Source organism: Protopterus annectens, chromosome 4.part1, assembly GCF_019279795.1.
Source record: "Protopterus annectens isolate FY-2018-M chromosome 4.part1, PAN1.0, whole genome shotgun sequence".
Lineage (NCBI taxonomy): Eukaryota > Metazoa > Chordata > Ceratodontiformes > Protopteridae > Protopterus > Protopterus annectens.
This window is the reverse complement of record NC_056734.1, coordinates 548,389,276-548,410,775: the sequence shown is the minus strand read 5'-3', so window position 1 is coordinate 548,410,775 and position 21,500 is coordinate 548,389,276. Positions and strand designations below refer to the sequence as shown.

General features: G+C 41.6%; 1 protein-coding gene across 3 annotated transcripts in view; it reads right to left on the bottom strand.

The window, feature by feature from the left end:
• NCK1 (NCK adaptor protein 1) overlaps nt 1–21,500 on the bottom strand; it is a 1,905,596-nt gene that overhangs the window by 1,167,211 nt on the left and 716,885 nt on the right. Inside the window, exon 3 of one of the 3 annotated variants that reach the window (XM_044070357.1) lies at nt 8,468–8,565. The exons of the other annotated variants lie outside the window; for them this stretch is intronic. The gene's annotated coding sequence lies outside the window, so the exon portion shown is untranslated. The remainder of the gene's footprint in view (nt 1–8,467; nt 8,566–21,500) is intronic. 3 annotated transcript variants of the gene reach the window in all.

Below are 21,500 nucleotides of genomic sequence, written 5' to 3'. Positions count from 1 at the left end.
AAGTAGTCAGAAGTTGTTGTTCCTCTTCAAAATCTGAATAATCAGATTCCTAAGAATCCTGCTCTGTCATTAGTTCAAGAGAAGGGTGTCTATTCCTTTTAGAAGTTGTGGTCTGACTACCCCTGATAAGGGAGATAAGATCCTCCACCATCTTAAGCATTTGGGCTTGGGGTGGTGGAGCTAGAGTAAGATGGTGGCTGGAGGTAGATTTTCTAGGAGTGGCCTGGCTTCTAAGCCTAAGAGTATCCATCAGTCTGACAGAAATGGTAGTCGGATGAGAAGACATTGTTTTTTTTGTCTAGAATCAGTAGTGAGAAAGGCCTCCTCAGAAGCCAGTGCCTGTGTCGTGGCTCCAGACCCAATCGAGGCATACCGGACTCCGAAAGGGTCTCAGTACAGGCCTGCGTAGTTATTGTAATTGGGCATCAGGGGTTGCGAAAGTGCCTCACTGAATTCTGGAGAACTGACTACCTTAACGGTAGCGTCGTCGAAAGGCTTAGCCCTGTGTGGTCCATCTCTATCTTTATCTCTACATTTTTTCGGAATGTTTACAGATTGTTGACTGATGGATGTCATTTCGGGATGGGAAGATAAAAATACCAGTCTACAAAAAGAGCTCTACGACGAATGGTACTCGCGTTAAAGAGAGCACAGAACAGGCAATAGGGGACATCATGGTCTGGGCCTAAACAAGTGATGCAGTATGAATGGAAGTCTCAGTGCGGGATCTGCATTCCACAGGCGAGACAATTAACTTTTTCAGACATTGGTTAGTGCAAGAAAAAAAAATCCCCAACGGGGTACTTAGCTTGAGATGTTTTCAGCTGAAATTCGAGCTCTGGTAGTGACCGATCAGCACACTTGCGAACTGCTTCTGCTACGGGCTCCACGGCAATAAAGACTGATGCAATGGTGTCGGCTGCCTTGCTTTATAGCACTGACGACCTGACGTCAGACAACAAGCAACAGCAACCGACACAGAAAAACACTGACTCTGGTATTCAGCCGGCCAAGGGCTACCAAAGAAGGGATAACCCAGAGGTGACGACTGCAACAGTGGAACACAAAGTACTTCTGGTTATATCTTACATGTTAGACTGCTACTGTCCAAACTGCCTTCGCTGATGGGGAAAATACTTCAAGTCACATTGAATAAAAGCACGCACATGTCCACTAACGAGTTCCTTCGATTTTGTGGAATAACTAATTTTTATTGGAATATATATACATGTACCTACACATATACACACACAGATACATATATAAATCTACAAGTATATATGTAAAAAAAAAAAGTGTGTGTATATATGTGTTTGTATATATTATACATACATACACGCACACGCATACACACACACACACACACACACACACACACACACACACACACACACACACAAACATATACATGATTGCAAGCAGCAAACAAATAAATCCAAACCAGCCCAGACGCTGAAAATGTTGATACATTTTATATATATATATATATATATATATATATATATATATATATATATATACATATATATATATATATAGATACACACATATACCTATATATATATATATATACACACACACATATATATATATATATATATATATACATATATATACCTATATATATATATATATATATATATATATATATATATATATATTATATATATATATATATATATATATATATATATATATACATACATACATATACCTATACATATGTCAGCTAGGATGTTGGCAATGTCTGTGGGTTTGGTGTATTTTTTGTCATTTTGGACTAATTCTGAGCATCTGGGAATTCTCACCCAGGTTCCTAACATAACTAAAGAAAGCCTTGTGATTATCCTTAGTGTCCTGTGCAATTTTTCTCTCGAAGCTGGCCTTGGACGATTTTATGAGTGCCCGTAGTTTTTTGCTAATACCGATCAGAGATGCCTTCCCTTTTTGGGATTTTGCTCTATCATGTAGTAGCTTCCTCCTTCTATTGTATACTTTGTTTATGGCTGGGGTCCACCAGACAGGACGTTTGCCTTTGGAGGATTGGGTCTTGGTTTTATTTGGGATTGCATGATCCATGCATTCCTGAAGGTGTTCATAGAATGCGCTTATAAAGGATTCTGCGGTCTGGGCCATATTTTCCACAGGCCCGGGGGCTTTGAAGGCTTCCACCTCGGTTTTGAGGAGTATAAAATTTGCTTTAGAGAAGTTTTTCACTGTGGTTTTCAGGGCAGGGGGTGGAGTCGGGATGTGAATATCCAGTGAGATTAGTTTATGGTCTGATCTTACCAGTGAGGGATACACTTCTGGTCTGAAGCATAGAGTCTCCATGTTGGTGATGATCAGGTCCAGTACGTTTTCCCCTCTTGTGGGAGTGGTAACAAGTTGTTCCATAGCATCTGAGTTTATAAATTCTAGGAACCTTTGGGCTAGGGTGTTGGAGCTAGAGTAATGCTCCCAGTCTATGTTTGGGTAGTTGAAGTCGCCCAATATAATGGTGTTTGGAGAGACCTTCATATTTTCCAGTGTTCTCAGGGAGGCCGAGTGGGATTCCTGGGTTTGGAAGGGTGGTCTGTAGCAGGCTATAAACTGGAAGGCAGTTTTACCCACTGTTAGTTGCACATGGATAGTCACTGATGCTTTGTGCTGTGCCACCAACCTGGAGGTGTGGGTATCTTTGACGAATATCGATACGCCCCCTCCTTTTGTGGTTCGGTCCAAGTTTTGGGGCCTAAAAGCATGGTATGAGGTATAACCTGGTAGTGCTGGGGTGCTCTCGGGAGCCTTGAACCATGTTTCTGTTACTGCACCGATATCGATGTTCTCCATGCTAAGGAGAGTTTCGAGTGCGTGCATCTTGAGGTTTAGACCTCTGGCGTTGAGTAGCATTACTCTTAGTTTCTTATCCCTTGTGATACCCATGGAGGTGGGTTTGTCTTTTGAGCCTTGCCTAAAAACGGCACTATGGGGGTAGCAAGAGCCTTTGCCAATATCCGAAAGCTCAGGGGTGACAGGTGCAAGCCATCCCTAGCGAAGCATCGTGGCTTGTCGAGCATGTCATCCCAGGCTGACAGGCATTGGATCCCCTTTGAATGACACCAATACTTAAGCCAATTGTTGAAATTGATCATCTTGTCTTCATATTGTGGCATCATTCTTGGTGCAACTAACTCTGGGCAAGTGCAACTAACTCTGGGCAAAACTGCAATCCAAATTGTAGCTTGCTACAGATCCCTCATCATGTCCCAGCATTCCCACTCCTCTTTTCTTGATATACTGGAAAATATTAGGGTTCAAACACCCTGATAATGGGCGATTTCAACTACCCTACCATTAACTGGGAAAACTACTCATGTACCAACTCCTTCGCTCAATGCTTTCTGGAATTCATAAACTCCAGTGCCCTGGATCAACTTATCCACACCCCCACCAAGGGCAACAATATCCTAGACCTAGTCATTACCAACATAAATGACCGGTGTTCCACACCCGAAGTCAACTCCTTGTTGGTCAGATCCAGCCATAAGCTAATCACCCTAGATATCCACATCCCGCCCCCACCCCCATTAAGGAAACCACGGTAAAAAAATTCTCCATAGCCAACTTCATGCTTCTTAAGACAGAAGTGCCGAACTTCATGACACCCATGCAGATGGACAATACAGTTAGAACTGTTGAATCCTACACAGATGCACTCTATAAGCACTTACATGAGTGCATGGATCGTGCTATCCCAAACAGAACCAAGAAGCTATCCTCCAAAATAAGGAAGCCAATCTGGTGGTCCCCTGCCATAAACAAACTGTACAACAGAAGGAAGAAACTGTTTCAAAAGAGAGTAAAATCCCATGAGTGGTGGAGCACCCTGATCAGCCTCAGTAAGATGCTGAGATCCCTTATAAGAGCCTCCAAAGCTAGCTATGAAAATAAAATCGCCACTGATTCTAAGGACAACCACAAAGCATTCTATAGCTATGTCAAGAATCTCAATGGCAACACCCAGATCTGCTCTGAGTTACAGCACAACGGCATGAAAATTACAGAACCAACTGATACTGCCAAAATTCTGGCAGATAGGTTCAGTGCTGTCTTTACCACCCTCTCACACCCTAAAGGGCCCATATCTATATAGGAAGAATGCAGAGTCCCTGTAATCACAACTACACAGGTAAAAGCTGCACTCTCTAAAGCCAAAAACACAGCTTTCATGGGACTGGACAACATCCCAGGCTGCATTTTACACAAACTTCAGAACGAACTGGCTCCCCACCTAAGCACCATGTTCAATCATGGCCTCACATCAGGCTTTGTGCCCACTGAATGGTGCATAGCAACAGTTATCCCACTCCACAAACAGGGAGCCACCACTGATCCCGGGAACTATCGTCCTATTGGCCTGATGAGCTTGTTCTGCAAGGCCATGGAACGTATCATCATGGAACTCATAAACAAAGACATTGGAAACTTCCAAACTCTGGACCCCACCCAGTTCGGGTTTGTGAAAGGCAGATCATTCATCCTGAACCTAATTGACTTCTCTGAGGCAGTCGATGAGGCTAAGGTGGTTCACACAGCCTATCTTGACCTCGCCAAGGCTTTTTACACCATCCCCCATTCTGGAATTGTAGCTAAACTCACTAAACTAGGTATAAATCCCTATGTCACAAGATGAATTGCCAAATGACTCACTGATAGAACCCACACTGTAAAAGTTGCAGACTCCAAATCTGACATCAAACCAGTGACTAGTGGAGTAACACAGGGTTCAGTCCTGGGACCTCTCCTATTTGGTATCTACTTCTCTGAAGTACAAGCTAACACAGAAGGCCTCTGGCTAACGAAGTTCGCAGATGACTGCAAACTAGGAGCCATAGTCGATTCCCCAAATGATGTGGACATCCTACAAAAGGACCTCACTGAGACAGATGCCTGGTGTTACAGCCATGGCCTCAAGCTCGATGCCAAAAAGTGCATTGTCATCCCCTTTGGTAAAAACTCTGTACCCGTGAGCTACTGGTTCCACTTCATATCATCGAAATTTCATTTCATCTAAATTCAAATCATCAAGACCAAATAGTCGAAAACTCATTTCATCGAAAACTCATATAATCGAATCTCAAATCATTGAAAACTATAAAGCAACTAGAAATAACATTCCACAAAGTTTTTACTACGTTTATGCAGGGGGGCAAGCCTCCCTGCACCCCCCATGTGGGAGCCCCCCCACACCCCCCATAATTAAATATACCAACTCCAAGGTCGCACTACAGTGGGGGAAACCCCCACTGTAGTGCAATCTTGGAGATGGTATATTTAATTACGGAGGTGTGGGGGGTGCAGGGGGGCTTGCCCCCCTGCATAAACGTAGTAAACAGTGTCTGGGATGTTATTTCTGGTTGCTTTATAGTTTTCAATGATTTAAGATTCGATGATATGAGTTTTCGACTAAATGAGTTTTTGACGATTTGGTCTCAATGATTTGAATTTCAATGAAATGAAATTTCGATAATATGAAGTGGAACCGAGCTACCACATAGGCGGTAGTCTACTTAACACCGAATGTGTGATGAGACCTTGGCACCCAGGTGGACAGTAGTCTCTCCTTTGATAATCACATCGCTACAGTAGTCAAGAAGTCCTTCTACGTGGCACACCTCATCACAAAAGGGTTCTCATCCAGGAAAAAAGAGGTCATTGTTCCCTTTACTTGACATTCATTAGACCCATTATAGAGTACAACGCTCCATTTGGAATGTACCTCACAAGACATTTGCAGCAGCTAGAAAGGCCGCAGAAGTACCTCCAAAGAGGATTACTGGCCTCAAACAGATACCCTACACTGACCATCTAAAAAAAAATTCAAGCTTTACTCCGTAGCATATCACCTACTCCGAGGTGATTTCTGCCTAACGTATAAAGCTATGTCAAACCCAGAGCTGTTGGACATGCTACACTTAAAGAAATCCCAATCCCTCTGAGCTACACGCTCTGGGGACCTAAACCTTGTCACCACAATAAACAGGACATGCTGGAGAGATAGATTCCTGTCCCAGAGACTTCCCATACTCTGAAACAAGCTACCCATCTATGTCAAGCAAAGTTCCTCATTAGCACTTTTCAAGAAGAATCTTTGAGTGGATGGGAGATAGGAAAATATACCCTGGGAATCACTTCTCTGGCTCTGCTCGACAGTGGCACAGGAAAATTACTTTCTTGGGTGGCATAAGCCAGTTAAACTTGTTGGCTAGGCTTACTTAGGCCCTTAGGCCGATAGCCTAGTAACTACCTATGACCCTATTATTAGACTAAATACAATATTATGTAGCATTGAAATGTGCTAACATTATAAGGGTGGCAGTTCATTATTTAGCCATAAAGCAAATTTCAGAGTGGAAAAGTTCAAATAGTGGATAAAGAGGAGGACGGGAAGAGAAGAAAGAGAGTGAGAAAAAGTATTTGTTAGAAGTAATAATTAGGGTAGATATGGGAGGCAGGAGAAAAAATGAGTAAAAGTAACATTACAAGTAAGAGAAACGAAACCAAGGAAAAGAAGAAATAACATGGACAACAAGATTTAGTGTGTGTGTGTGTGTGTGTGTGTGTGTGTGTGTGTGTGTGTGTGTGTGTGTGTGTGTGTGTGTGTGTGTGTGTGTGTGGTGTAAAAGAACTATAAACCAAATATGCACTGATACCTGCTTGCTGCCCTGCTGAGGGGGACACTTGTGCAAGTGCAGTGGACTGGCTCCAATAGGAAGGGATGGCAGCATACCTCTCAACATTATAGAACAAGAAATCTGGACAAGGCCATAAATAATAGGGGACAAAGGCCCAACATTGGGACAATTTATAAATATTGCACTTACAAACTTAGAAAGTTGATAAACAGATTTTGCATTAAAGTGAATTTTCTTAAGGATATGAAGTCTGAAAATCAAATGTCTGTCAACTTTCTGAATTCAGTGTTCAATGATTTGCCAGTGATTTGACAGAAAACTGCAATTTTATGAAAACCAGACAAAAAATCTGGACTTCTGCAAAAATCTGTACTGTTGAGAGATATGGATGGGAGTCTTGAACCAACACCAATCAATCATTTTCATTTGTTTGCCAAAGCCATTACAGCAGTGTTTTGCAGAGAGGTGGGAAAAGCCTTAACTTTGACTGGTATGTTGTATGGGTGTGGGTAGCTGTGTTTGTGGAAGGTGGAGGTGTGCCTTTGTAAGTGTGGTGCGAATGTTATGGATTATGAAATGGAGAGATTGAGTAAAATTGTGCTCAGTGAAGTCCCTAGCAATTTCATCACTGCTTGATTCAGACATATATATTCCCCTGTGTTTGTCAATACTATGTTTGAGTGCATTGTTTTGGAGTGTGGTATCACTGCTACAGCTGCTGCTACTCTTTCAATACAAGTATCTGCTTTGGAAGTTTTCTCCAGGAGTCTGTTGCTGAGAGGATGAAAGACATGCTACAGGTATACAACTAAGACCAACTAGATAAAGCAATAGTAAGAAAAAGTACTAGGTCACATCAGAGGCTTGGGAGGTCATTGTTAAGAAACAGAACTGTTGTAAAATTTATCATTAAATACCATACTTTCAGGTTATACTATAAGAGAATAACTATGTAAAGATAACCATGTCAGCAGCCAAAATGCATTATAAGTTGAATATTTTACTGTGCACATTTTAAATGGATAGACTGGCCTAAACTCTGGACTGATGCGTTTGCTTTTTTTTTTTTTTTTTTTTATTTTATTCCTGGGGAATGCTATTCAGAAGTGAAGAGACATAGAGACATACAAGGGAACGGATTTAGTGGCACACCAGGCTGTGATTTTTTTTTTTTTTTTTTTTTTTTTTGATGTCTATTGCCATGCAAAGCTGACTAAATAGTTGAATCTAGTAAAGCTGGAAATGTGAGACTGTAGCCCACTGAAGGAGGGGAGATGGGAGGAGTAACCTGGCCAGGAACTGAAACTTGCAAAACTGCTCCTTGTGAAAAGTCTTTTTTATCTCAGTAATTTGTTGACACTTTTGCAAGTTTCTTTCACAGAATGTGTAGTACCTCAGTAGGAACAACATTTGTAAAACTCAGCGCATACCAGTCAATGACACATGAGCTGCAGACTCACAAACTTGGCAGTTTTTTTCAGGTGTCCCATTCTAAGTGAACGGAAGTCTAGTCTGACAACAAATGGTAGGGCTATTTGTTGCATTATGGGACAGATTTAGCTTTCCAAAGGAATCCCGATGTCTGCCCCATGAGGACAGAAAAGAGTAAAAACAAAATAAAATTAGGAAAGAGTACTTATTTTGCTGCAGGCAGCTTTGGGAGGTGTAGTAAATCATGGCAAGATAAAAAATATATGTTTTCTTCATCATTTGCCTATAGTGGTCCTTTAAAGCTTAGCATTTCAACACTGTGATGATGCTTATGTAAAATTGTCAAAAGAGGTGACACCTACCTTTGAACCATTGACTGGTCTTCTAATTGCCCTGTTTTGCTCTGAAAGGCATGGCTCCATTAAAAGCAGCTGTGAATCAGTGTAAGTTCTCAACCTTTCTGCAATAAAGACAATGGAAAATAAATAGTTTCACACCTCTCTGCCTTGTTTACAGCAGCTCGGGTCCTGACTACACATTTCTCTGTGTCTGTGACATGTCATGCAAGCGTAGACAAATTCCTCTGTAACTCGTGAGAAGTTAAGCTTAAAAAAAAGTGGGTGGTCTTTCCCTTCCTTTGATACCAAAACAAGGAAATGAAAGTTTTACAAAGTACAAGCAGGTTTCAGGTACCTACAGAGTACTGAAATCATACTGTAGGGAAAAAAGCAGCCTAAGAGTTGAGTTAAATTGTAGAAGGTGGAGTTTTCCTTTAAATCAGAGATGCAAGTCACAATGTAGGTACATCCCTTAACCTTCTTGGGATACATTTCAGACAAATCCTTTCTGATGCATCATAACATATGAACAATTAATCCAGAAACAATGAAGTTGTACACTGGCAGCTGTCAGAAAGGTATTGACACATGACCATTTCCAGTGCAATTTGAATGAAAAACGACCTTGCCATGAACTGTTGAGGGTTAGGTATCTAATGAAAATTCTAGCCCAACAGAGTAAATGTACAAACAATAAGAAGAAAGTACAGTTTTGTACCTACCATAAATGTAGATGTCCGATAGGTATGCATCTGCAGTCATCACATATGGGTTTGTCCTGCCTCAGGCAGCCCTTCGGTCGGCCGGATTCCAAAGTCTGGGTCCGGCGTCGGCTGATGTCGCACTTTCCCCGACGTCAGAGCGCCTGGGGTATAAAAGCATCAGCCGACGCCATCTTCCTCAGTTTTTCTTGCCCCAGATGCCAGGTGCCCTCTAAGGAAGGCTAAATTTGGAGAGATGTATTTAAAAATCCAAACATGCAAAATAATATAAAAACAAATACACCATAATAGATCACCCCAGCTAGCTATAAGAGGGGTAAGTACCCAAGAAATACCACAGAGGGGAAGGAGGGAGGGTAAACCTGACTGCAGATGCATACCTATCGGACATCTACATTTATGGTAGGTACAAAACTGTACTATGTCCTTCAAGGATGCATCTGCAGTCATCACATATGGGTAGAATACCATAGCCAATCTGGGGGTGGAGGAACTATGTAAAGGATGGTGTAGCTAAAATGCCCTGCAGGACTGCCGTAGAAAAGCCTGCTCTGGATCTGGAATATAAAGGTAAATTGTAATGCTTGGCAAATGTATGCACGGAGCTCCATGTAGCAGCTTCTAAAATTGTCCTCGGTAGCCACCTCTCTTAAGAAAGCTGTGGAGGTGGCTGTGGCTCTCGTGGAATGAGGTCTAATGTTAGCTGGCACAGTTTTTCCATGAAAGGAGTAACAAAAACGAATGCAATCCCCTATCCATTTTGAAATTGTCTGTTTGGAAATTGCTTTTCCTTGTGTACCAGCAGCATATGCTACCAACAGCTGGTCAGTTTTTCTGTAACCTTTAGTTCTGTCCGGGTAGTAGTGCAACTGTCTGTGTATGTCCAGGGTATGCAGAAGTTTCTCCCCTTTGTTTTGTGGATTTGGAAAGAAGGTAGGCAAGTGAATAGCTTGATTTAATGAAACCCTGGATACCACCCCTTTGGCATAAATGTAGGATTGGTTCTCAATGAAACTCTGTCCTGATGAAAAATAAGAAATGGTTGTACTGCCATAAGGGCCTGTAACTCAGATACTCTTCTTGCTGAGGTTATGGCCAGAAGGAAAGCAGTCTTCCAAGACAGGAACTGTAGTTCTGCAGATGCTGCTGGTTCAAAGGGAGGCAGTGTTAGTTTTTCCAACACGAAGTTAAGGTCCCAAGTAGGTAGAGGTGGTTTCCTTAGAGGATTGATGTTTTTGATTCCTCTTAGAAACTGTCTTAGGAGAGGATGAGAGAAGACAGGTGGATCAGTATTGTACTCTGCTGAAATTGCTGAAGCATGAATTTTAATGGAAGAGTAAGACAGACCATTGTGGAACATTTCTGCCAAGTATTCCAGGATATGTGCCATGTTCATCACTGTCGCATCTAGGCCCTTTGTGGTGTTCCAAATGTGAAATCTTTTCCATTTTGCTGAATATGCCTTTCTTGTGGAAGGTCGGCGAGCTTCCATAATAATATCTTTCACTCTCTGGGATAGCTTGTCCTGAGGAGGAGTCAAGGTATTTTCCAGGCTGTTAGTTGCAAGGTTTTCAGGTTGGAATGCAGAGTTTTGTAATTGTGCTGTGTCAGTAGAAGTGGCCATAGAGGAAGAGGCCATGGTTTTGTGCGTGACAGGCTCTTTAACAGTGGGTACCGGTGCTGTCTTGGCCAGTCCGGAGCTATCAGAATCACTTTTGGCTGCTCTGTCCTGATCTTCAGTAAAACCTTGGTCATTAATGGGAGAGGTGGAAACGCATACACTGTTAGAGTTCTCCAGCTGAAAGAGAGGGCATCCACTTTCCATGCTTGTGGGTGGTATGTCCTTGAGCAGAATTTCTTCAGTTGATGATTGTGGGGGGAGGCAAAAAGATCTAAGTCCGGCCTCCCCCATGATTGTGTTATCTGTAGAAAGATGTCTGGGTGCAGCATCCATTCGTGTGCATCCATGATATTTCTGCTTAAGCTGTCCGCCAGTATATTGTCTTTCCCTGGCACAAACTGGGATTGTAGCTGTATATTGAGCTTCAAGGAAAGTTCCAATAGATTCATTGCCAGCCTGCAAAGAGGATAGGAATGGGTGCCTCCTTGCTTGTTTATGTACCACATAACCGTGGTGTTGTCTGTCCTTATTAGCAGATGGCCATGATGCAGAAAGGGTTTGAAGGCTTCGACTGCATGTATCACTGCCAGCATTTCCTTTTGGTTTATGTGCATGCGTAGCTCTTTTTGTGACCATAGACCTTGAATGCATCTGCCCTCCATGTGCGCTCCCCATCCGTGGTCTGAAGCGTCTGTTGTAATGGTTTGGCTGGCTATTGGTCTGCTGAAAGGCAGACCCGTTTGACTGGCTTGCTTGAGCCCACCACAGAAATTCCTTTTGAAGGCATGGAATGAGTGGTATCAAAGTTTCCAGGCTGTGACTGTGTTGAGTCCATAAACTCCTTGGGTACCATTGTAGTTTCCTCATATGTAGTCTTGCTTGCAGAATCAGAAGGATGCAAGAAGCCATGTAACCCAGGGCCTGCAGGATTTTCCTTGCAGTCAGCTGGGTTTGTCTTGTCAGATTTTTGAAGTAATCTGGTAGTTGATTTTGTTTTTCTTCTGTGAGGAAGGCCATTTGGGTGGTTGTATCTAGATCTGCACCCAGAAAGGTTATTCTTTGGGATGGAACAAGTCTTGATTTGTGAAAGTTGACTGTATATCCCAAGGCCTGAAGTAGGTGGATGGCATAATTCAAGTGTTTTACCAAAGTTTGTTGGCTGTCCGCTTGTATAAGGCAGTCGTCCAGATATGGGTATATTTGAATCCCCTGAAGTCTGCAGTGTGCAATTACTGATGCCAGGCATTTCGTGAATACTCTGGGTGCAGTAGATAAGCCAAAGGGCAATGCTGAGAATTGATAATGCTCTGACCCTGCAAGAAATCTGAGGTGTCTTCTGCAACTTTGTCTGATAGGGACATGCAGGTATGCCTCCTTGAGGTCTAGAGTTACCAGCCAAGACCCCTTGCCCAGCATGGGAAGGAGCTGTTGTAGAGTCAGCATTTTGAACTTTGGCACAATGAGAAAAGTATTCAGTGTGGACAAGTCAAGAATAGGCCTCCATTGTTTTTCTTTTCTTGGAACAAGGAATAGTCTGGAATAAAATCCTTGGCCTTGTTCTGAGAGAGGAACCTTTTCTATAGCTTTCATTTGCATTAAGCTGGAAATTTGTTTCAAAGCCTCTGCCCTTTGATTGGGTGGCAGGTCTGGCATGCCCTTTCTTTTTGGTAATGTGTGGAAATGAAACCTGTATCCTTTGTCTATTATTTGTAGTGTCCATTTGTCCCTTGTAATACTGTGCCAATTTTCTGAGAATAAAGAAAGCTTTCCGCCCACAGGTGCTTCCAATTGAGCCCTGGTTGGCGGTGTCAAAGTAAAGTCATTGAGCCTGTCCTTGTGCAGCAGTTGAAGGTCCTGCATTACCTCTCTAGTTGGGAGGCTGCCACTGACGTCCTCTGTAGGAGCCTCTAGCTTGCCCTCTACCTCTGGCACGCCTGTTCTTGCCTCTCTGAAACCTCTCTGTGTCTGGAAAGGACCAATTCTTGGAAGGCCAATTCCTGCTGAATCTTGGTTGATGAACTTGGAGAAAATCTTTGACTGTTTGTACGGATTTTGCCTTTTCTTAAAATTTCTTTAGGACCTCCTGAGCCGTGGAGCCAAATAACTTTTGCTTTTCCAGAGGGGCATCCAGCAGCTTTGCTTTAACATGGTCTGGCAGAGATTGTTCCTTCAGCCAAGCATGCCTACATATGACTGCGCCAGTCATAGCTGACCTACATGAAGCTTCCAATGCATCATAACCACATTGCAAGAAATGGTTGCTAACCTGTTGTGAGTTATGTATCAGATCCTGAAGTGACTTGTGGTCTAGGGGGTCAGGTGAAGACAGTTTTTTATGCAATTCATCTAACAAATACTCTTGGTACTGTATCATATGAAATTGACAATTTAATGCCCTCATAGAAAGAGTAGCAGAAGTATACACTTTTTTACCCCATCTCTCTAAAGCTCTGGACTCCCTTTCAGAGAGGAGAGGATTTTTAGCAGTGGCAGCTGCAACCCCTTTAGGGCCCTGGGAAATAGTTTCTGGATCAGCAGAGTGGGCCTTGTAAAGGTAAAGATGCGAGTCCGGGACCCTGTAGTACCTATCAGGTTTGGCAGGAGCCGGAGGGAGAGAATCAGGAGTTGTGCTAGAGTCAGAGTACACATCATCAATGACATTCAAAACAGGAGGAATAGCTAAAGGTCTATGCTGAGGCAAATGTAAAAGGTCCTTAATCTTTTCCTGGAATCAGAGAATTCCTGGCCCTGCCATTGGAAATGCTCTCTCATGGTGTGTAGTGTCTCCCCAAAGGAAAACTCTTCAGGAGGGGAGGCCGAGGGAATAGATTCCTCTGCATCAGAATCCTCGTAGGCCGAAAAAGCCTCCTCCTGGTGGTCCGAGAGAGTAGAGCCATCAGAGGCCTCATCTGAGGAGTGGGGATCAGAGGGCTCAACCCTGGGCCTTTTGTCTGGAAGAGGTTGAGAGCCCCTGTCCGGATGAGGTTGAGAGCCCCTAATTAAGGAGATAAGATCCTCTGCTAAGCTTAGAATCTGTGAACCAGTAGAGGGTCCCTGAGGGATAACCTTGGGAGGCAAAGCTTTTGAGAGTTTAGCAGCTTTAGCCCTGGAGAATGCCTTAATGGACATGGATGCAGGAGGCCTGGCTGCACCACGTGCTGGTGTAGATTTGTCTAAAGGAATGGTGTCGGAAAGTTCCAGGACACCAGTTTCTGTTGGAAATTCAATAACAGACTCAGCCGGAGCCTCTGGGACCGAGGTAGTCGGTTGAGCGGTTTTGGTAATTGGAAGTACCAAGGACTCGGTTTCAGCCGAGACCGAGACACTCGCGGTAGGCCTGGCCGTGGTTTCAGCCGAAACCGCGGCCCGCGTGTGTCGGTCCTTGTCCTTTCGTTTCTTAACTAAATGAGAAGTTGGAGTCTCCGACGGCATCTTATACGAAAAACTAGCCCCAAAAAATTCCTCTGCAAACTCTGCCCGACGTCTAAGAGTGCGTCGATTGAAGGAAGCACAGGCTGAACAGGCCGAGAAGTCGTGGTCTGGGCCTAGGCAGGGGAGGCAGTAAGAGTGGAAATCCTTATGAGGTATTTGTTTCCCACAAGTTAAACAATTATTAACTTTATCTGACATCGGCTGAGGCAGGAAAGAGTCCCCAGCGGGGTACTTAGCTTTTTGAAGTATTCGGTAGCTGAATTACAGGAGCTGGCCGACCGGCACTTGCGAACTGCTTCTGCTTCGGGCACCACGCGGCAAGAAAGACTGAGGAAGATGGCGTCGGCTGATGCTTTTATACCCCAGGCGCTCTGACGTCGGGGAAAGTGCGACATCAGCCGACGCTGGACCCAAACTTTGGAATCCGGCCGACCGAAGGGCTGCCTGAGGCAGGACAACCCATAAGTGATGAATGCAGATGCATCCTTGAAGGACATCTTGTATCACCTTGGGTGAAAACCAGACTATTTAACTTAATGTTCACTGACTCGCAACACAGCACTTGCTCATGAAACTGTAAAGATGCTGATGGAAAACCATCCATTGTACAACGACCCCCCATTAAATATTCAAAAACGTGCATGCTGATTGGTCAGCGTGCACATTGTAAATCAGTTATAGTAATGGAAAAATGTCCGGTCGCCCGGACTTTTTCCATTACTATAACTCTTTTTTCACACTGTTTTGCTATGTTAAACGAGTTTAACATAGCGAGACAGCTTTAAAAAAAGCAACAGAGATTCTCTGTTGCTTTTTTAAAGCTGTCTCACTATGTTAAACTCCTTTAACATAGTGAGACAGTTTGTAAAAAGCAATTGAGATCTTGCTTTCTCTGTTGCTTTTTTCAAAACTGTCTCGCTATGTTAAATGGGTTTAACATACCGAAACAGCTTTAAAAAAAGCAACAGAGATTCTCCGTTGCTTTTTTTAAAGCTGTCTCGCTACGTTAAACCCATTTAACATAGCGAAAACAGTTTGTAAAAAGCAACGGAGATCTTGCTTTCTCCGTTGCTTTTGCCCACAGTTCTGATGTACTGCGTAGGCATACGCATGCGCAGTACATCAGAACTGCCGCAAAATACCAGACAGCTGCGGAAGGGCAGCAAGGAGGCATTATACAATGCCATTATTTAAGTAAAGTAATTATTTTTTTTCTTAAATAATGTCATTGTATAATAGCAATAACATACGCCTGGGTGTGGGTAATGCTGGATTTACCCATGGTTGGCTTTGTTTGGCCACCTCGGGCTTCGCCCTCGTGACCAAACCACGCCAACCGTGGGTAAATCCAGCATTACCCACAGCCAGGCGTGGGTTATTGCTATATCATCTCACATGCCCATCAAATTGTTACAGCAAGCCTCTACACAGCTGCTGTTTTCTCTCCCTGCCCCAGCACTTTCATGCTCTATCCCCAAGCAGTTATGAGCATTTCTAAAGAACTGCACTGCAACAGTACTTCACAGAATACAATTAGAACCACTTTATCTTCTCTGTGATTTAATTTTTATTTATTTTATTTTACATTTGTTGACCGGGCTAGTCTAGCTGGATATATGTCCATTTTCAGTAGAGGCCCGGGGAGAAAAGCTCCACACAAAAAAAAAAGCACAATAGAACAAAGTAGATATCTTTATAAAAAAATGACTAAAATAGAAAAATGTCCAAAAAGGACAGGTTACATAAACACTACAGTTGGCAAAGAAAAATACATAGTCAGTTACAGAGCATTATAATTATAGGATAACGACTGTTTATAAGTAGATTCAAAAAGAAATTGAATAAAGATAAAGAACAAGAGACAGAGAAAGTTAAGGAGTAGTACAGAAATCTATGAAAAAAAGAGAAGAAGCAGTAGACAGTAAAGAAAGTAAGGAGAAAAGGACATGACAGGGAGAAGAGAGGAGAGAACTGAGAGAAGCAGGTAGAGCAAAAGAAGCCATGCACTGGGCAAAAGGTAGCCTAGGAGGTAGCTTAATAGGCAAGCTGAAAGTAAGAGGATTGCAAAAGGTAGAGGTAAAGTAAAAGGGTAGAGGAGAATTTTTATTTTTATTTATTTATTTTACATTTGTTAACCGGGCTAGTCTAACTGGATATATTTCCATTTTCAGCAGAGGCCTGGGGAGAAAAGCTCCACATAGCGAAAAAAAAAAGCAATTGCATAATACAAAAAAAGTCGAGAATAAAATAAGGTGCCTAATTCAATATAAAATTCTACATTGAAGTATTCTAAATTCATAACCTGTACAGAAACAAAGGTTAATTGAACATTTAGTACATGAAAAACGAAAGGAAAAAGAGAAAGACATTCATAGTAAATGTAAAAGTAACAGCAGCAGAAAAAAAATCTTGATAATTTAATATGCTAACAACATTATTAATAGATTTAAGAGAGACTAATAGGAGGAAAAAAAAGAGGAGTAGGAAGAAAAAAAACCTATTAAGGCATAGGTAGTGACCCATTAAAATAGTAAGAAGGAAAACAAGGAGAGGACAAGAGAGAGAAAAGAAGTTATGGTAACCATAGTTTTAATCAGGGTTAAAGCAAGAGCATAACCAGTGTTTTTTAAGGTGTGTTTTGAGTTTTTGTTTAAAGAGAACCGAGGATGGAAATGGAAGTTAGTTCGGTGGGAAGATGATTCCAATACTTACCAATTGTATTGGAGAAAAGAGAGCCACCAGCACAGTTATTAGGTTTAGTTAAGGTTACTAGAAGTTTGTTTGAGGAGCGAAGAGAATTAAGGTTAGTGTAAGGGGTAAGCAGGTTGGAAAGTATAGGTGTTTTGTTAGGATAGTAGAAAATCCTATGTACAAAGGTAAGTTGAGAAAGAAACAACATGTTTTTTAGTTCAAGCCAGTGAAGTTGCTGTAGGTTTAGGCAGTGATGAGTTCTATATAGATTTCCAGTAACAAATCTAGCTATACTATGATAAGTGTTAGCCAGCTTAGAGAGATTGTTTTTCTTTAGGTTAGTGTAGATAGGTGAAGCATAGAGAAGAGTGGAAATAAGATGAGAGTGGGCAAGTGTAGCTTTAGCTGTAGGAGTTAAGAACATTTTGATTCTGTAGAATGAGCCCAGCCTTCTGTTTACATTTTTAATAGTATTATTAATGTGACTATCAAAGGTAAGGCTGTTGTCGATTGTGACACCTAATAACTTGGTGGTAGAGTCAGGTGATATAAGGGTGCCATCACTGGAAGAGATAGAAAATTCTAATGGGGGGGACTGCCTGTCTCCTGTTATTGAGGTAGGAAGCAAACCAATGGATAGCCTTGGGTTCTAAGGAAATAGATTCCAGAATTTTTATGAGAAGGGGATGGTTAACCATATCAAAGGCTTTGGACAGGTCAATGAAGAGAGCTGATGATAGAATATTGTTATTACTGTTTTTGTTGATGAAGTCAGTAAAGGATAGGAGTGCAGTGGTAGTACTATGAAATGGTCTAAAACCATGTTGGCAGTTAGTTAGAATGTTGTGTTTAGTTAAGTGATCCATTAATTGATAGTGAACACATTTTTCCATTATTTTTGCTAGTGGTGACAAGATTGCTATGGGCCTATAATTAGAGTACTCATTAGAGTTTCCTCCTTTGTGTAAGGGGATGATATAAGAGATTTTCCAAATATCAGGGATGGTTTCTTCATTAATAGTTCTGTTTATAAGAATGGATATAGGATAGGCTATTTCATTCGCTGCTTTTTGAAGGAATTCAGGTGGAAGCTGGTCAGCAGAGGGGGTGCCAGGTTTAAGTTTTTGGATACATTTTCGGATAAAGGTGGTAGAGATAGGTTGTAATATGAAGGTTAGTAGGTTAGAAGATGAGAGATCAGGGATGCTAGAATTATCAAAGGAAAGGTGAGAGGCCAAAGAGTTAATGGTGTCAATAAAGAAGGAATTAAAGGTATTGGCAATTTCATTGGTTGAGTTATTGTCCGACTCAGAGGGGGAGGGAGTTGTAGTCTGACCAGGGCGAATAAGTCTATTTAAGTTTTTCCAGAATTTACAGGGGTTATTATGATTTACTTGCTGAAGATTATATAGTAGTTTTTTTTGTCTGAAAGTATGGCTTTTTTGGTAGTATTTCTCAGGTATCTAAAGGTCTGTTGATCTGAGGGAGATTTACTAGTTCTCCATTTGATCCAGGATTTGTTTCTAAGTAACAGTTTTTGTCTTGTTCCCTTAGTAAGCCAGGGGGCTGGTTTAGATTTAACTCGGATGGTGCGTTTTGGTGCATGATTGTCAAGGATTGATAAGAATTTGTCATTAAAGTATTTAACGGCATCTTCAAGTAGGAGAGATTTTAGGGGGTTCCAGTTGCAAGCATTTAGTTCAGCTTTAAATAGGAGAAGGTTAAAATGTTTATTACTTCGTGAGATTTTAAAAATAGGGGTATTAGAAGTGATACTTTTTTATGTCTTATGATGTATGCTAAGGCGTGGTCACTAATGTCATCAGGTAAAGTGCCAGCCTGATATGCTTGTTGTGGTTTGTTAATTAGAATCCAATCCAATATAATTTCTTTGTTGTTAGGTTTATTGATCCTAGTTATGGTGTTTATTGTCTGAGTAAAGCCATGAAGATTAATATGCATGGCTGGGTTAATTGAGTTAACAGAGGACCAGTCAAGGTTAAGGTCTCCTAGTATGATAGTTTCTTGTGGGTAAGTGGAAGATGCCCAATTAAGGATGTTTTCGATAATAGTAGAGTTATTTCCAGGAGGTAGATAGATACAAATGATATAGACTGATTTATATGGATTTAGTTTCAGTTTTGAAATAAGGAGTTCAGCCTTGGTATCCTCTTGTGGATCATAGTGTACTAAGGATACTTGTAGTTTAGTCTTAAATAGCAGTGCTACACCCCCACCCTTGTGGGTAGTGCGGTCTAGTCTTAGAATATTATAGCCTGGGGGAATAATTTTGCTATCTTTAGTACAGGGCTTTAACCAGGTTTCAGTTAGACAGAAGATGTCAAAGGAGTAGTAATCGAGAAGGGAATGAAGATGAGTACTGTCAGTCTGGTGTACTACAGGAACAGAGCCAGTGATTTTGGAAGTATAGCTTAAGTTTTTGTTTGAAAAGAGGAAGAGATGTGATCAGTGTTATATCACTAGGTAACAGATTCCATTTTCTACCAATAGTATTAGTGAAAAGAGTCGCCGGCGTAGTTGTTAGACTTTAAAAGATCTGGTCAAGAGTTTACAAGAGGAACGAAGGGAGTTAAGATTATTGTAAGGGATTAAAAGTTGTGAGAGTATAGGGGTATTGTCAGGTTGGTACAGTATTTTGTGGGCAATAGTGAGTTGTGAGATTATAAGATAATTTTGTAGTTCTAGCCAGCCTAAAAGTTTCAAATTAAGACAGTGATGGGTTCTATAGGGGTTCCCAGTGGCAAAGCGGGCAATGCTGTTATAGCAAGTAGCTAGTTTGTTTAGGTTAGCTTTCTTAAGGTTGGTGAAAATAGGAGAGGCGTAAAAGAGAGTAGATATAAGATGGGAGAGGGCAATTTTAGCTTTAGTAGATGGGGTTAGAAATAGTTTAATACGGTATAAGGATCCTATTTTTCTGTTGACTGATTTAATGGTATTGTTGATGTGTTGATCAAAAGTGAGATTATTATCAATGGTTATTCCTAACGGTTTAGTTGTCGTGTCAGGAGAGATGACAGTGGCATTGTTTGAAGAGATAGTGACGTTTAAAGGGGAGGTCCGAGAGGTAGGGGTGAAGAGAAGAAGTTTAGTTTTTTTGGCATTTAGAAGGAGGTACCGTCTAGTAAACCATGTTTCTACTGTATTGAAGACATTTTGAGTCAGTGAGATTAGTTCTATAGAAGAAGATGCTGAACAAATAATGGTAGAGTCGTCTGCGTACTGAATGCAGGTAGCTTGAGGGATTATTGAGTGAAGATCGTTAATGAAGAGGGAGAAGAGAAGTGGACCAAGAATAGAGCCCTGAGGGACTCCAATGGAAATTGGCAATAATGAAGAGATGTGGTTATCCCATAGAACAGCTTGTTGCCTGTTGCTCAGATATGAACTAAACCATTTAATAGCTAGGTTATCAAATGAGAGGGATTTTAGGATATTGATTAAAGAAGAGTGGTTGACCATATCGAAAGCTTTAGATAGATCAATAAAAAGAGCAGAAGAGAGAAGGCTATTGTTGCGATTCCTGTTGATAATATCCACAAAGGAGAGGAGGGCAGTGGTGGTACTATGATGAGGTCTAAAGCCATGCTGGCAATTTGCTATAATGTTATGTAAAGAGAGATACTGTACAAGTTGCTGGTGAATACATTTCTCCATAATTTTTGCTAGGGGTGAGAGGAGAGCAATTGGTCTGAAGTTAGAGTATTCAAAAGAGTTACCACCTTTACGTAGCGGGATAATATGGGAGACTTTCCAGATATCAGGGATGATACCCTCTTGGATTGTCCTATTTATTAGTATGGATATAGGGTAAGCAATTACTTTAGCCGCCTTTTGGAGATAAAGAGAAGGGACTTTATCACCAGAGGGGGTACATGGTTTTAGTTTGTGAATAAGTCTACAGATGAAAGAGGTTGAGATGGGTTGTAGAGAGAAGTTGTAGGTAGTGTCTACTAGGTTACTAGGAGGATAGAAGTTGTTGGTGTTCAGTTGTTTAGCAAGAGATTGAATAGTTTCGGAAAAGAAAGAGTTAAAAGCATTAGCAGTTAGGTAAGGGGTGTCTGGGTCAGCATGTAGTGGGGAAGGAGTTTTGGTTATTCCTGGCGAAAGGAGTCTTATTTACAGATGACCAGAATTGTTTAGAATTATTTGAATGAGTTTCTTGAAGTTCACAGTAGAATTTTCTTTTGTCTGCGATTATTGCTTTTTTGGTCAGATTTCTGAGCTGGCGGAAGTGAAGAAAATCAGAGCTGTTTCTATGGCATCTCCATTTGGCCCAAACTATTTCTAGAGAGGATTAGTTTTTTAGTTTCATATGGAGTACTTCAACTTACTTATAAACCATCCCTCTTCCATGCTACTGCAATGTCCCTTCTGTCGTCAGCTCTATTCCTTCCATCTACTTCCAACAATATTGTGAATCCAAACCACGTCCTCCTTTCTCTTTTTCAAATAATGTGCACTTGCCCAGTATTCTACGGCAAAAGTCCATCTCAGCACCTCTGTTTAGACACACGTATATTGTTACATCACAACACACATTGTAATGTGACACTGCACCCAGTCGGACCTT